At 36.8% G+C, this 12292-nt stretch overlaps 1 long non-coding RNA gene across 5 annotated transcripts in view; it reads right to left on the minus strand.

Moving 5' to 3' along the window:
- LOC127833481 (uncharacterized) overlaps positions 1–12292 on the minus strand; it is an 80197-nt gene that overhangs the window by 31157 nt on the left and 36748 nt on the right. For all 5 annotated transcript variants that reach the window (XR_008027437.1, XR_008027440.1, XR_008027439.1 and 2 more), the window contains exon 2: positions 2243–2433. This is a non-coding gene — a long non-coding RNA (uncharacterized LOC127833481). The remainder of the gene's footprint in view (positions 1–2242; positions 2434–12292) is intronic.

Below are 12292 nucleotides of genomic sequence, written 5' to 3' on the forward strand. Positions count from 1 at the left end.
GTTCTCTAAGTTCTCTCAGTGTTTAGTTCTCTTAATAAGCGCGTCTTAAGTTCTCTCAGTTATCGTGTATAAGTTCGTAAAGTTCTCTCAGTGTTAAGTTCCCTCATTGACGGTGTTTTAATTTGTCTCTGTGATCGCGTGTTAAGTTTTGTCAGTGGTCGCGTCCTTATTTCTCACAATAATCGCGTATAAGTTCTCTATATTCTCTCATTGTTCAGTTCTCTCAATGATCGCGTCTTAATTTCTCTCAATAATCGCGTATAAGTTCTCTATGTTCTCTCATTGTTCAGTTCCCTCAATGATCGTGTCTTAATTTTTCTCAATAATCGCGCATAAATTCTCTATGTTCTCTCATTGTTCTATTCTGTCAGTGGTCGTGTAAAAGTTTTCTTTGTTCTTTTCGTGGTAAGTTCTCTCAATGATCGCGTATAAGTTCTCTTAAGTTCTCTCAGTGTTTAGTTCTCTTAATGATCGCGTTTTAAGTTCTCTCAGTTATGGTGTATAAGTGCGCAAAGTTCTCTCAGTGTTAAGTTCTCTCATTGCCCGCGTTTCAATTTGTCTCTGTGATCGCCTGTTAAGTTCTGTCAGTGGTCGCGTCCTTATTTCTCACAATAATCGCATATAAGTTCTCTATATTCTCTCATTGTTCAGTTCTCTCAATGATCGCGTCTTAATTTCTCTCAATAATTGCGTATAAGTTCTCTATTTTCTCATTGTTCAGTTCTCTCAATGATCGTGTTTTAATTTTTCTCAATAATCGCGCATAAATTCTCTATGTTCTCTCATTGTTCTGTTCTCTCAGTGGTTGCGTATAAGTTTTCTTTGTTCTTTTTGTGGTAAGTTCTCTCAATGATCGCGTATAAGTTCTCTTAAGTTCTCTCAGTGTTTAGTTCTCTTAATGATCGCGTCTTAAGTTCTCTCAGTTATAGTGTATAAGTTTGTAAAGTTCTCTCAGTGTTAAGTTCCCTCATTGACGGCGTTTTAATTTGTCTCTGTGATCGCGTGTTAAGTTCTGTCAGTGGTCGCGTCCTTATTTCTCACAATAATCGCGTATAAGTTCTCTATATTCTCTCATTGTTCAGTTCTCTCAATGATCGCATCTTAATTTCTCTCAAAAATTGCGTATAAGTTCTCTATGTTCTCTCATTGTTCAGTTCTCTCAATGATCGTGTCTTAATTTTTCTCAATAATCGCGCATAAATTCTCTATGTTCTCTCATTGTTCTATTCTCTCAGTGGTCGCGTATAAGTTTTCTTTGTTCCTTTCGTGGTAAGTTCTCTCAATGATCGCGTATAAGTTCTCTTAAGTTCTCTCAGTGTTTAGTTCTCTTAATGATCGCGTTTTAAGTTCTCTCAGTTATCGTGTATAAGTTTGCTAAGTTCTCTCGGTCATAGGTTCTCTCATTTACCGTGTGTTAATTTGTCTCTGTAATCGCGTGTTAAGTTCTAACTAAGTTCCAACCTAATTTCTCTCAATAATCGCGTATTAGTTCTCTATATTCTCTCATTGTTCAGTTCTCTCAATGATCGCATCTTAATTTCTCTCAATAATCGCGCATAAGTTTTCTATGTTCTCTCATTGTTCAGTTCTCTCAATGATCGTGTCTTAATTTTTCTCAATAATCGCGCATAAATTCTCATTGTTCTGTTCTCTCAGTGGTCGCGTCTAAGTTTTTTTTGTTTTTTTCGTGGTAAGTTCTCTCAATGATCCCGTATAAGTTCTCTTTAAGTTCTCTCAGTGTTTAGTTCTCTTAATGATAGCGTCTTAAGTTTCTCAGTTATCGTGTATAAATGCGCAAAGTTCTCTCAGTGTTAAGTTCACTCATTGCCCACGTTTTAATTTTTCTCTGTGATCGCCTGTTAAGTTCTGTCAGTGGTCGCGTCCTTATTTCTCACAATAATCGCGTATAAGTTCTCTATATTCTCTCATTGTTCAGTTCTCTCAATGATCGCGTCTTAATTTCTCTCAATAATCGCGCATAAGTTCTCTTTGTTCTCTCATTGTTCAGTTCTCTCAGTGGTGGCGTATAAGTTTTCTTTGTTCTCTTCGTGTTAAGTTATCTCAATGATCGCGTATAAGTTCTCTAAGTTCTCTCAGTTTTTAGTTCTCTTAATGATCGCGTCTTAAGTTCTCTCAGTTATCGTGTATAAGTGCGCTAAGTTCTCTCAGTGTTAGGTTCTCTCATTGACCGTGTGTTAATTTGTCTCTGTAATCGCGTGTTAAGTTCTATCTAAGTTCCAACCTAATTTCTCTCAATAATCGCGTATAAGTTCTCTATATTCTCTCATTGTTCAGTTCTCTCAATGATCGCGTATTAATTTCTCTCAGTAATCGTGTATAAGTGCGCTAAGTTCTCTCAGTGTTAAGTTCTCTCATTGACCATGTGTTAATTTGTCTCTGTAATGGCGTGTTAAGTTCTTACCAAGTTCTTACCTAATTTCTCTCAAAAATCGCGTATTAGTTCTTTAAGTTCTCTCAGTGTTAAGTTCTCTCAATGATCGCGTCTTAAGTTCTCTCAGTTATCGCGTATAAGTGCTCTATGTTCTCTCAGTGTTAAGTTCTCTCAGTGATCGCATCTAAATTTTTCTTAATGATCGCGTATATGTTCTTATTTTTCTATCAATGTGAAGTTGGAAACACGATTGACCCCTTAACAGCCAAATACCTCCCGAAATACACCCTGAAATGCACCCAAATTCGCTCAAAATACCCAAATACTCATAATTTTGGCAGGTTAGGGTTAGAGTTAGGGTTAGGTTAGGGTAAGGTTAGGGTATTTTGAGAGTATATTGGGTACTTTGAGCATATTTGGAGGGGTCTAAGGTTTTCTCAGTTATCGCGTATAAGTGCTCTAAGTTCTATCAGTGTTAAATTCTCTCAACAATAGCGTCTTAATTTTTCTCATTGATAGCATCTTATTTTCTCTCAGTAATTGCGTATAAGTTCTCTCAGTTCTCTCAGTGTTTAGTTCTCTCAATGATCGCGTCTTAAGTTCTCTCAGTTATCATGTATAAGTTCGCTAAGTTCTCTCCGTGTTTAGTTCTCTCATTGTCAGCGTTTTAATTTGTCTCTGTGATCGCGTGTTAAGTTCTGTCAGTGGTCGCGTCCTTATTTCTCACAATAATCGCGTATAAGTTCTCTATATTCTCTCATTGTTCAGTTCTCTCAATGATCGCGTCTTAATTTCTCTCAATAATCGCGTATAAGTTCTCTATGTTCTCTCATTGTTCAGTTCTCTCAATGATCGTGTCTTAATTTTTCTCAATAATCGCGCATAAATTCTCTATGTTCTCTCATTGTTCTATTCTCTCAGTGGTCGCGTATAAGTTTTCTTTGTTCTTTTCGTGGTAAGTTCTCTCAATGATCGCGTATAAGTTCTCTTAAGTTCTCTCAGTGTTTAGTTCTCTTAATGATCGCGTTTTAAGTTCTCTCAGTTATGGTGTATAAGTGCGCTAAGTTCTCTCAGTGTTAAGTTCTCTCATTGCCCGCGTTTTAATTTGTCTCTGTGATCGCCTGTTAAGTTCTGTCAGTGATCGCGTCCTAATTTCTCTCAATTATCGCGTATAAGTTCTCTATGTTCTCTCATTGTTCAGTTCTCTCAATGATCGCGTCTTAATTTCTCTCAATAATCGCGCATAAGTTCTCTATGTTCTCATTGTTCAGTTCTTTTAATGATCGTGTCTTAATTTTTCTCAATAATCGCGCATAAATTCTCTATGTTCTCTCATTGTTCTGTTCTCTCAGTGGTCGCGTATAAGTTTTCTTTGTTCTTTTTGTGGTAAGTTTTCTCAATGATCGCGTATAAGTTCTCTTAAGTTCTCTCAGTGTTTAGTTCTCTTAATGATCGCGTCTTAAGTTCTCTCAGTTATCGTGTATAAGTTTGTAAAGTTCTCTCAGTGTTAAGTTCCCTCATTGACGGCGTTTTAATTTGTCTCTGTGATCGCGTGTTAAGTTCTGTCAGTGGTCGCGTCCTTATTTCTCACAATAATCGCGTATAAGTTCTCTATATTCTCTCATTGTTCAGTTCTCTCAATGATGGCATCTTAATTTCTCTCAAAAATTGCGTATAAGTTCTCTATGTTCTCTCATTGTTTAGTTCTCTCAATGATCGTGTCTTAATTTTTCTCAATAATCGCGCATAAATTCTCTATGTTCTGTCATTGTTCTATTCTCTCAGTGGTCGCGTATAAGTTTTCTTTGTTCTTTTCGTGGTATGTTCTCTCAATGATCGCGTATAAGTTCTCTTAAGTTCTCTCAGTGTTTAGTTCTCTTAATGATCGCGTCTTAAGTTCTCTCAGTTATCGTGTATAAGTGCGCTAAGTTCTCTCAGTGTTAAGTTCTCTCATCGCCCGCGTTTTAATTTGTCTCTGTGATCGCCTGTTAAGTTTTGTCAGTGGTCGCGTCCTTATTTCTCACAATAATCGCATATAAGTTCTCTATATTCTCTCATTGTTCAGTTCTCTCAATGATCGCGTCTTAATTTCTCTCAATAATCGCGTATAAGTTCTCTATGTTCTCATTGTTCAGTTCTCTCAATGATCGTGTTTTAATTTTTCTCAATAATCGCGCATAAATTCTCTATGTTCTCTCATTGTTTTGTTCTCTCAGTGGTCGCATATAAGTTTTCTTTGTTCTTTTCGTGGTAAGTTCTCTCAATGATCGCGTATAAGTTCTCTTAAGTTCTCTCAGTGTTTAGTTCTCTTAATAATCGCGTCTTAAGTTCTCTCAGTTATCGTGTATAAGTTCGTAAAGTTCTCTCAGTGTTAAGTTCCCTCATTGACGGCGTTTTAATTTGTCTCTGTGATCGCGTGTTAAGTTCTGTCAGTGGTCGCGTCCTTATTTCTCACAATAATCGTGTATAAGTTCTCTATATTCTCTCATTGTTCAGTTCACTCAATGATCGTGACTTAATTTCTCTCAATAATCGCGCATAAGTTCTCTATGTTCTCTCATTGTTCAGTTCTCTCAGTGGTGGCGTATAAGTTTTCTTTGTTCTCTTCGTGTAAAGTTATCTCAATGATCGCGTATAAGTTCTCTAAGTTCTCTCAGTTTTTAGTTCTCTTAATGATCGCGTCTTAAGTTCTCTCAGTCATCGTGTATAAGTGCGCTAAGTTCTCTCAGTGTTAGGTTCTCTCATTGACCGTGTGTTAATTTGTCTCTGTAATCGCCTGTTAAGTTCTAACTAAGTTCCAACCTAATTTCTCTCAATAATCGCGTATTAGTTCTCTATATTCTCTCATTGTTCAGTTCTCTCAATGATCGCATCTTAATTTCTCAATAATTGCGCATAAGTTCTCTATGTTCTCTCATTGTTCAGTTCTCTCAATGATCGTGTCTTAATTTTTCTCAATAATCGCGCATAAATTCTCTATGTTCTCTCATTGTTCTGTTCTCTCAGTGGTCACATATAAGTTTTCTTTGTTCTTTTCGTGGTAAGTTATCTCAATGATCGCGTTAAAGTTCTCTTCAGTTTTCTAAGTGTTAAGTTCTCTTAATGATCGCGTCTTAAGTTCTCTCAGTTATCGTGTATAAGTGCGCTAAGTTCTCTCAGTGTTAAGTTCTCTCATTGCCCGCGTTTTAATTAGTCTCTGTGATCGCCTGTTAATTTCTGTCTGTGGTTGCGTCCTTATTTCTCACAATAATCGCGTATAAGTTCTCTATATTCTCTCATTGTTCAGTTCTCTCAATGATCGCGTCTTTATTTCTCTCAATAATCGCGCATAAGTTCTCTATGTTCTCTCATTGTTCTGTTCTCTCAGTGGTCGCGTATAAGTTTTCTTTGTTCTTTTCGTGGTAAGTTCTCTCAATGATCGAGTATAAGTTCTCTTAAGTTCTCTCAGTATTTAGTTCTCTTAATGATCGCGTCTTAAGTTCTCTCAGTCATCGTGTATAAGTGCGCTAAGTTCTCTCAGTGTTAGGTTCTCTCATTGACCGTGTGTTAATTTGTCTCTGTAATCGCCTGTTAAGTTCTAACTAAGTTCCAACCTAATTTCTCTCAATAATCGCGTATTAGTTCTCTATATTCTCTCATTGTTCAGTTCTCTCAATGATCGCATCTTAATTTCTCAATAATCGCGCATAAGTTCTCTATGTTCTCTCATTGTTCAGTTCTCTCAATGATCGTGTCTTAATTTTTCTCAATAATCGCGCATAAATTCTCTATGTTCTCTCATTGTTCTGTTCTCTCAGTGGTCACGTATAAGTTTTCTTTGTTCTTTTCGTGGTAAGTTATCTCAATGATCGTGTTAAAGTTCTCTTCAGTTTTCTAAGTGTTAAGTTCTCTTAATGATCGCGTCTTAAGTTCTCTCAGTTATCGTGTATAAGTGCGCTAAGTTCTCTCAGTGTTAAGTTCTCTCATTGCCCGCGTTTTAATTTGTCTCTGTGATCGCCTGTTAATTTCTGTCTGTGGTTGCGTCCTTATTTCTCACAATAATCGCGTATAAGTTCTCTATATTCTCTCATTGTTCAGTTTTCTCAATGATCGCGTCTTTATTTCTCTCAATAATCGCGCATAAGTTCTCTATGTTCTCTCATTGTTCTGTTCTCTCAGTGGTCGCGTATAAGTTTTCTTTGTTCTTTTCGTGGTAAGTTCTCTCAATGATCGCGTATAAGTTCTCTTAAGTTCTCTCAGTGTTTAGTTCTCTTAATGATCGCGTCTTAAGTTCTCTCAGTTATCGTGTATTAGTGCGCTAAGTTCTCTCAGTGTTAAGTTCTCTCATTGCCCGCGTTTTAATTTGTCTCTGTGATCGCCTGTTAAGTTCTGTCAGTGGTCGCGTCATTATTTCTCACAATAATTGCGTATAAGTTCTCTATATTCTCTCATTGTTCAGTTCTCTCAATGATCGCGTCTTAATTTCTCTCAATAATTGCGCATAAGTTCTCTATGTTCTCTCATTGTTCAGTTCTCTCAATGATCGTGTCTTAATTTTTCTCAATAATCGCGCATAAATTCTCATTGTTCTGTTCTCTCAGTGGTCGCGTATAAGTTTTCTTTGTTCTTTTCGTGGTAAGTTCTCTCAATGATCGCGTATAAGTTCTCTTAAGTTCTCTCAGTGTTTAGTTCTCTTAATGATCGCGTCTTAAGTTCTCTCAGTTATCATGTATAAGTGCGCTAAGTTCTCTCAGTGTTAGGTTCTCTCATTGACCGTGTGTTAATTTGTCTCTGTAATCGCCTGTTAAGTTCTAACTAAGTTCCAACCTAATTTCTCTCAATAATCGCGTATTAGTTCTCTATATTCTCTCATTGTTCAGTTCTCTCAATGATCGCGTCTTAATTTCTCTCAATAATCGCGTTTAAGTTCTCTATGTTCTCTCATTGTTCAGTTCCCTCAATGATCGTGTCTTAATTTTTCTCAATAATCGCGCATAAATTCTCTATGTTCTCTCATTGTTCTATTCTGTCAGTGGTCGCGTATAAGTTTTCTTTGTTCTTTTCGTGGTAAGTTCTCTCAATGATCGCGTATAAGTTCTCTTAAGTTCTCTCAGTGTTTAGTTCTCTTAATGATCGCGTTTTAAGTTCTCTCAGTTATGGTGTATAAGTGCGCAAAGTTCTCTCAGTGTTAAGTTCTCTCATTGCCCGCGTTTTAATTTGTCTCTGTGATCGCCTGTTAAGTTCTGTCAGTGATCGCGTCCTAATTTCTCTCAATTATCGCGTATAAGTTCTCTATGTTCTCTCATTGTTCAGTTCTCTCAATGATCGCGTCTTAATTTCTCTCAATAATCGTGCATAAGTTATCTATGTTCTCATTGTTCAGTTCTTTCAATGATCGTGTCTTAATTTTTCTCAATAATCGCGCATAAATTCTCTATGTTCTCTCATTGTTCTGTTCTCTCAGTGGTTGCGTATAAGTTTTCTTTGTTCTTTTTGTGGTAAGTTCTCTCAATGATCGCGTATAAGTTCTCTTAAGTTCTCTCAGTGTTTAGTTCTCTTAATGATCGCGTCTTAAGTTCTCTCAGTTATAGTGTATAAGTTTGTAAAGTTCTCTCAGTGTTAAGTTCCCTCATTGACGGCGTTTTAATTTGTCTCTGTGATCCCGTGTTAAGTTCCGTCAGTGGTCGCGTCCTTATTTCTCACAATAATCGCGTATAAGTTCTCTATATTCTCTCATTGTTCAGTTCTCTCAATGATCGCATCTTAATTTCTCTCAAAAATTGCGTATAAGTTCTCTATGTTCTCTCATTGTTCAGTTCTCTCAATGATCGTGTCTTAATTTTTCTCAATAATCGCGCATAAATTCTCTATGTTCTCTCATTGTTCTATTCTCTCAGTGGTCGCGTATAAGTTTTCTTTGTTCCTTTCGTGGTAAGTTCTCTCAATGATCGCGTATAAGTTCTCTTAAGTTCTCTCAGTGTTTAGTTCTCTTAATGATCGCGTTTTAAGTTCTCTCAGTTATGGTGTATAAGTGCGCTAAGTTCTCTCAGTGTTAAGTTCTCTCATTGCCCGCGTTTTAATTTGTCTCTGTGATCGCCTGTTAAGTTCTGTCAGTGATCGCGTCCTAATTTCTCTCAATTATCGCGTATAAGTTCTCTATGTTCTCTCATTGTTCAGTTCTCTCAATGATCGCGTCTTAATTTCTCTCAATAATCGCGCATAAGTTCTCTATGTTCTCATTGTTCAGTTCTTTCAATGATCGTGTCTTAATTTTTCTCAATAATCGCGCGTAAATTCTCTATGTTCTCTCATTGTTCTGTTCTCTCAGTGGTCGCGTATAAGTTTTCTTTGTTCTTTTTGTGGTAAGTTCTCTCAATGATCGCGTATAAGTTCTCTTAAGTTCTCTCAGTGTTTAGTTCTCTTAATGATCGCGTCTTAAGTTCTCTCAGTTATCGTGTATATGTGCGCTAAGTTCTCTCAGTGTTAAGTTCTCTCATTGCCCGCGTTTTAATTTGTCTCTGTGATCGCCTGTTAAGTTCTGTCAGCGGTCGCGTCCTTATTTCTCACAATAGTCGCGTATAAGTTCTCTATATTCTCTCATTGTTCAGTTCTCTCAATGATCGCGTCTTAATTTCTCTCAATAATCGCGCATAAGTTCTCTATGTTCTGTATTTGTTCAGTTCTCTCAGTGGTCGCGTATAGGTTTTCTTAGTTGTCTTCGTGTTAAGTTCTCTCAATGATCGCGTATAAGTTCTCTAAGTTCTCTCAGTTTTTAGTTCTCTTAATGAGATCGCGTCTTAAGTTCTCTCAGTTATCGTGTATAAGTTTGCTAAGTTCTCTCAGTCATAGGTTCTCTCATTGACCGTGTGTTAATTTGTCTCTGTAATCGCGTGTTAAGTTCTAACTAATTTCCAACCTAATTTCTCTCAATAATCGCGTTTTAGTTCTCTATATTCTCTCATTGTTCAGTTCTCTCAATGATCGCATCTTAATTTCTCTCAATAATCGCGCATAAGTTCTCTATGTTCTCTCATTGTTCAGTTCTCTCAGTGGTGGCGTATAAGTTTTCTTTGTTGTCTTCGTGTTAAGTTATCTCATTGATCGCGTATAAGTTCTCTAAGTTCTCTCCGTTTTTAGTTCTCTTAATGATCGCGTCTTAAGTTCTCTCAGTTATCGTGTATAAGTGCCCTAAGTTCTCTCAGTGTTAGGTTCTCTCATTGACCGTGTGTTAATTTGTCTCTGTTATCGCGTGTTAAGTTCTAACTAAGTTCCAACCTAATTTCTCTCAATAATCGCGTATAAGTTCTCTATATTCTCTCATTGTTCAGTTCTCTCAATGATCGCTTATTAATTTGTCTCTGTGATCACGTGTTAAGTTTTGTCAATGGTCGCATCCTAATTTCTCTCAATAATCTGGTATAAGTTCTCTTTGTTTTCTCATTGTTCAGTTCTCTCAATGATCGCGTCATAATTTCTCTCAATAATCGCGCATAAGTTCTCTATGTTCTGTAATTGTTGAGTTCCTAGTCAGGGCGTATAGGTTTTCTTTGTTGTCTTTGTGTTAAGTTTTCTCAATGATCGCATATAAGTTCTCTAAGTTCTCTCAGTGTTTAGTTCTCTTAATAATCGCGTCTTAAGTTCTCTCAGTTATCGTGTATAAGTTTGTAAAGTTCTCTCAGTGTTAAGTTCCCTCATTGACGGCGTTTTAATTCGTCCTTGTGATCGCGTGTTAAGTTCTGTCAGTGGTCGCATCCTTATTTCTCACAATAATCGCGTATAAGTTCTCTATATTCTCTCATTGTTCAGTTCTCTCAATGATCGCATCTTAATTTCTCTCAAAAATTGCGTATAAGATCTCTATGTTCTCTCATTGTTCAGTTCTCTCAATGATCGTGTCTTAATTTTTCTCAATAATCGCGCATAAATTCTCTATGTTCTCTCATTGTTCTGTTCTCTCAGTGGTCGCGTATAAGTTTTCTTTATTCTTTTTGTGGTAAGTTCTCTCAATGATCGCGTATAAGTTCTCTTAAGTTCTCTCAGTGTTTAGTTCTCTTAATGATCGCGTCTTAAGTTCTCTCAGTTATCATGTATAAGTTCGCTAAGTTCTCTCAGTGTTTAGTTCTCTCATTGTCAGCGTTTTAATTTGTCTCTGAGATCGCGTGTTAAGTTCTGTCAGTGGTCGCGTCCAAATTTCTCACAATAATCGCATATAAGTTCTCTATATTCTCTAATTGTTCAGTTCTCTCAATGATCCCGTCTTAATTTCTCTCAATAATTGCGTATAAGTTCTCTATGTTCTCTCATTGTTCAGTTCTCTCAATGATAGTGTCTTAATTTTTCTCAATAATCGCGCATTAATTCTCTTTGTTCTCTCATTGTTCTATTCTCTCAGTGGTCGCGTATAAGTTTTCTTTGTTCTTTTCGTGGTAAGTTCTCTCAATGATTGCGTATAAGTTCTCTTAAGTTCTCTCAGTGTTTAGTTCTCTTAATGATTGCGTCTTAAGTTCTCTCAGTTATCGTGTATAAGTGCGCTAAGTTCTCTCAGTGTTAAGTTCTCTCATTGCCCACGTTTTAATTTGTCTCTGTGATCGCCTGTTAAGTTCTGTCAGTGATCGCATCCTAATTTCTCTCAATTATCGCGTATAAGTTCTCTATGTTCTCTAATTGTTCAGTTCTCTCAATGATCCCGTCTTAATTTCTCTCAATAATCGCGCATAAGTTCTCTATGTTCTGTAATTGTTCAGTTCTCTCAGTGGTCGCGTATAGGTTTTCTTTGTTGTCTTCGTGTTAAGTTCTCTCAATGATCGCGTATAAGTTCTCTAAGTTCTCTCAGTGTTTAGTTCTCTTAATAAGCGTGTCTTAAGTTCTCTCAGTTATCGTGTATAAGTTCGTGAAGTTCTCTCAGTGTTAAGTTCCCTCATTGACGGTGTTTTAATTTGTCTCTGTGATCGCGTGTTAAGTTCTGTCAGTGGTCGCGTCCTTATTTCTCACAATAATCGCGTATAAGTTCTCTATATTCTCTCATTGTTCAGTTCTCTCAATGATCGCGTCTTAATTTCTCTCAATAATCGCGTATAAGTTCTCTATGTTCTCTCATTGTTCAGTTCCCTCAATGATCGTGTCTTAATTTTTCTCAATAATCGCGCATCAATTCTCTATGTTCTCTCATTGTTCTATTCTGTCAGTGGTCGCGTATAAGTTTTCTTTGTTCTTTTCGTGGTAAGTTCTCTCAATGATCGCGTATAAGTTCTCTTAAGTTCTCTCAGTGTTTAGTTCTCTTAATGATCGCGTTTTAAGTTCTCTCAGTTATGGTGTATAAGTGCGCAAAGTTCTCTCAGTGTTAAGTTCTCTCATTGCCCGCGTTTTAATTTGTCTCTGTGATCGCCTGTTAAGTTCTGTCAGTGATCGCGTCCTAATTTCTCTCAATTATCGCGTATAAGTTCTCTATGTTCTCTCATTGTTCAGTTCTCTCAATGATCGCGTCTTAATTTCTCTCAATAATCGTGAATAAGTTATCTATGTTCTCATTGTTCAGTTCTTTCAATGATCGTGTCTTAATTTTTCTCAATAATCGCGCATAAATTCTCTATGTTCTCTCATTGTTCTGTTCTCTCAGTGGTTGCGTATAAGTTTTCTTTGTTCTTTTTGTGGTAAGTTCTCTCAATGATCGCGTATAAGTTCTCTTAAGTTCTCTCAGTGTTTAGTTCTCTTAATGATCGCGTCTTAAGTTCTCTCAGTTATAGTGTATAAGTTTGTAAAGTTCTCTCAGTGTTAAGTTCCCTCATTGACGGCGTTTTAATTTGTCTCTGTGATCCCGTGTTAAGTTCTGTCAGTGGTCGCGTCCTTATTTCTCACAATAATCGCGTATAAGTTCTCTATATTCTCTCATTGTTCTGTTCTCTCAATGATCGCATCTTAATT

Source organism: Dreissena polymorpha, chromosome 6 (genome assembly GCF_020536995.1).
Source record: "Dreissena polymorpha isolate Duluth1 chromosome 6, UMN_Dpol_1.0, whole genome shotgun sequence".
In the NCBI taxonomy this organism is placed as follows: domain Eukaryota; kingdom Metazoa; phylum Mollusca; class Bivalvia; order Myida; family Dreissenidae; genus Dreissena; species Dreissena polymorpha.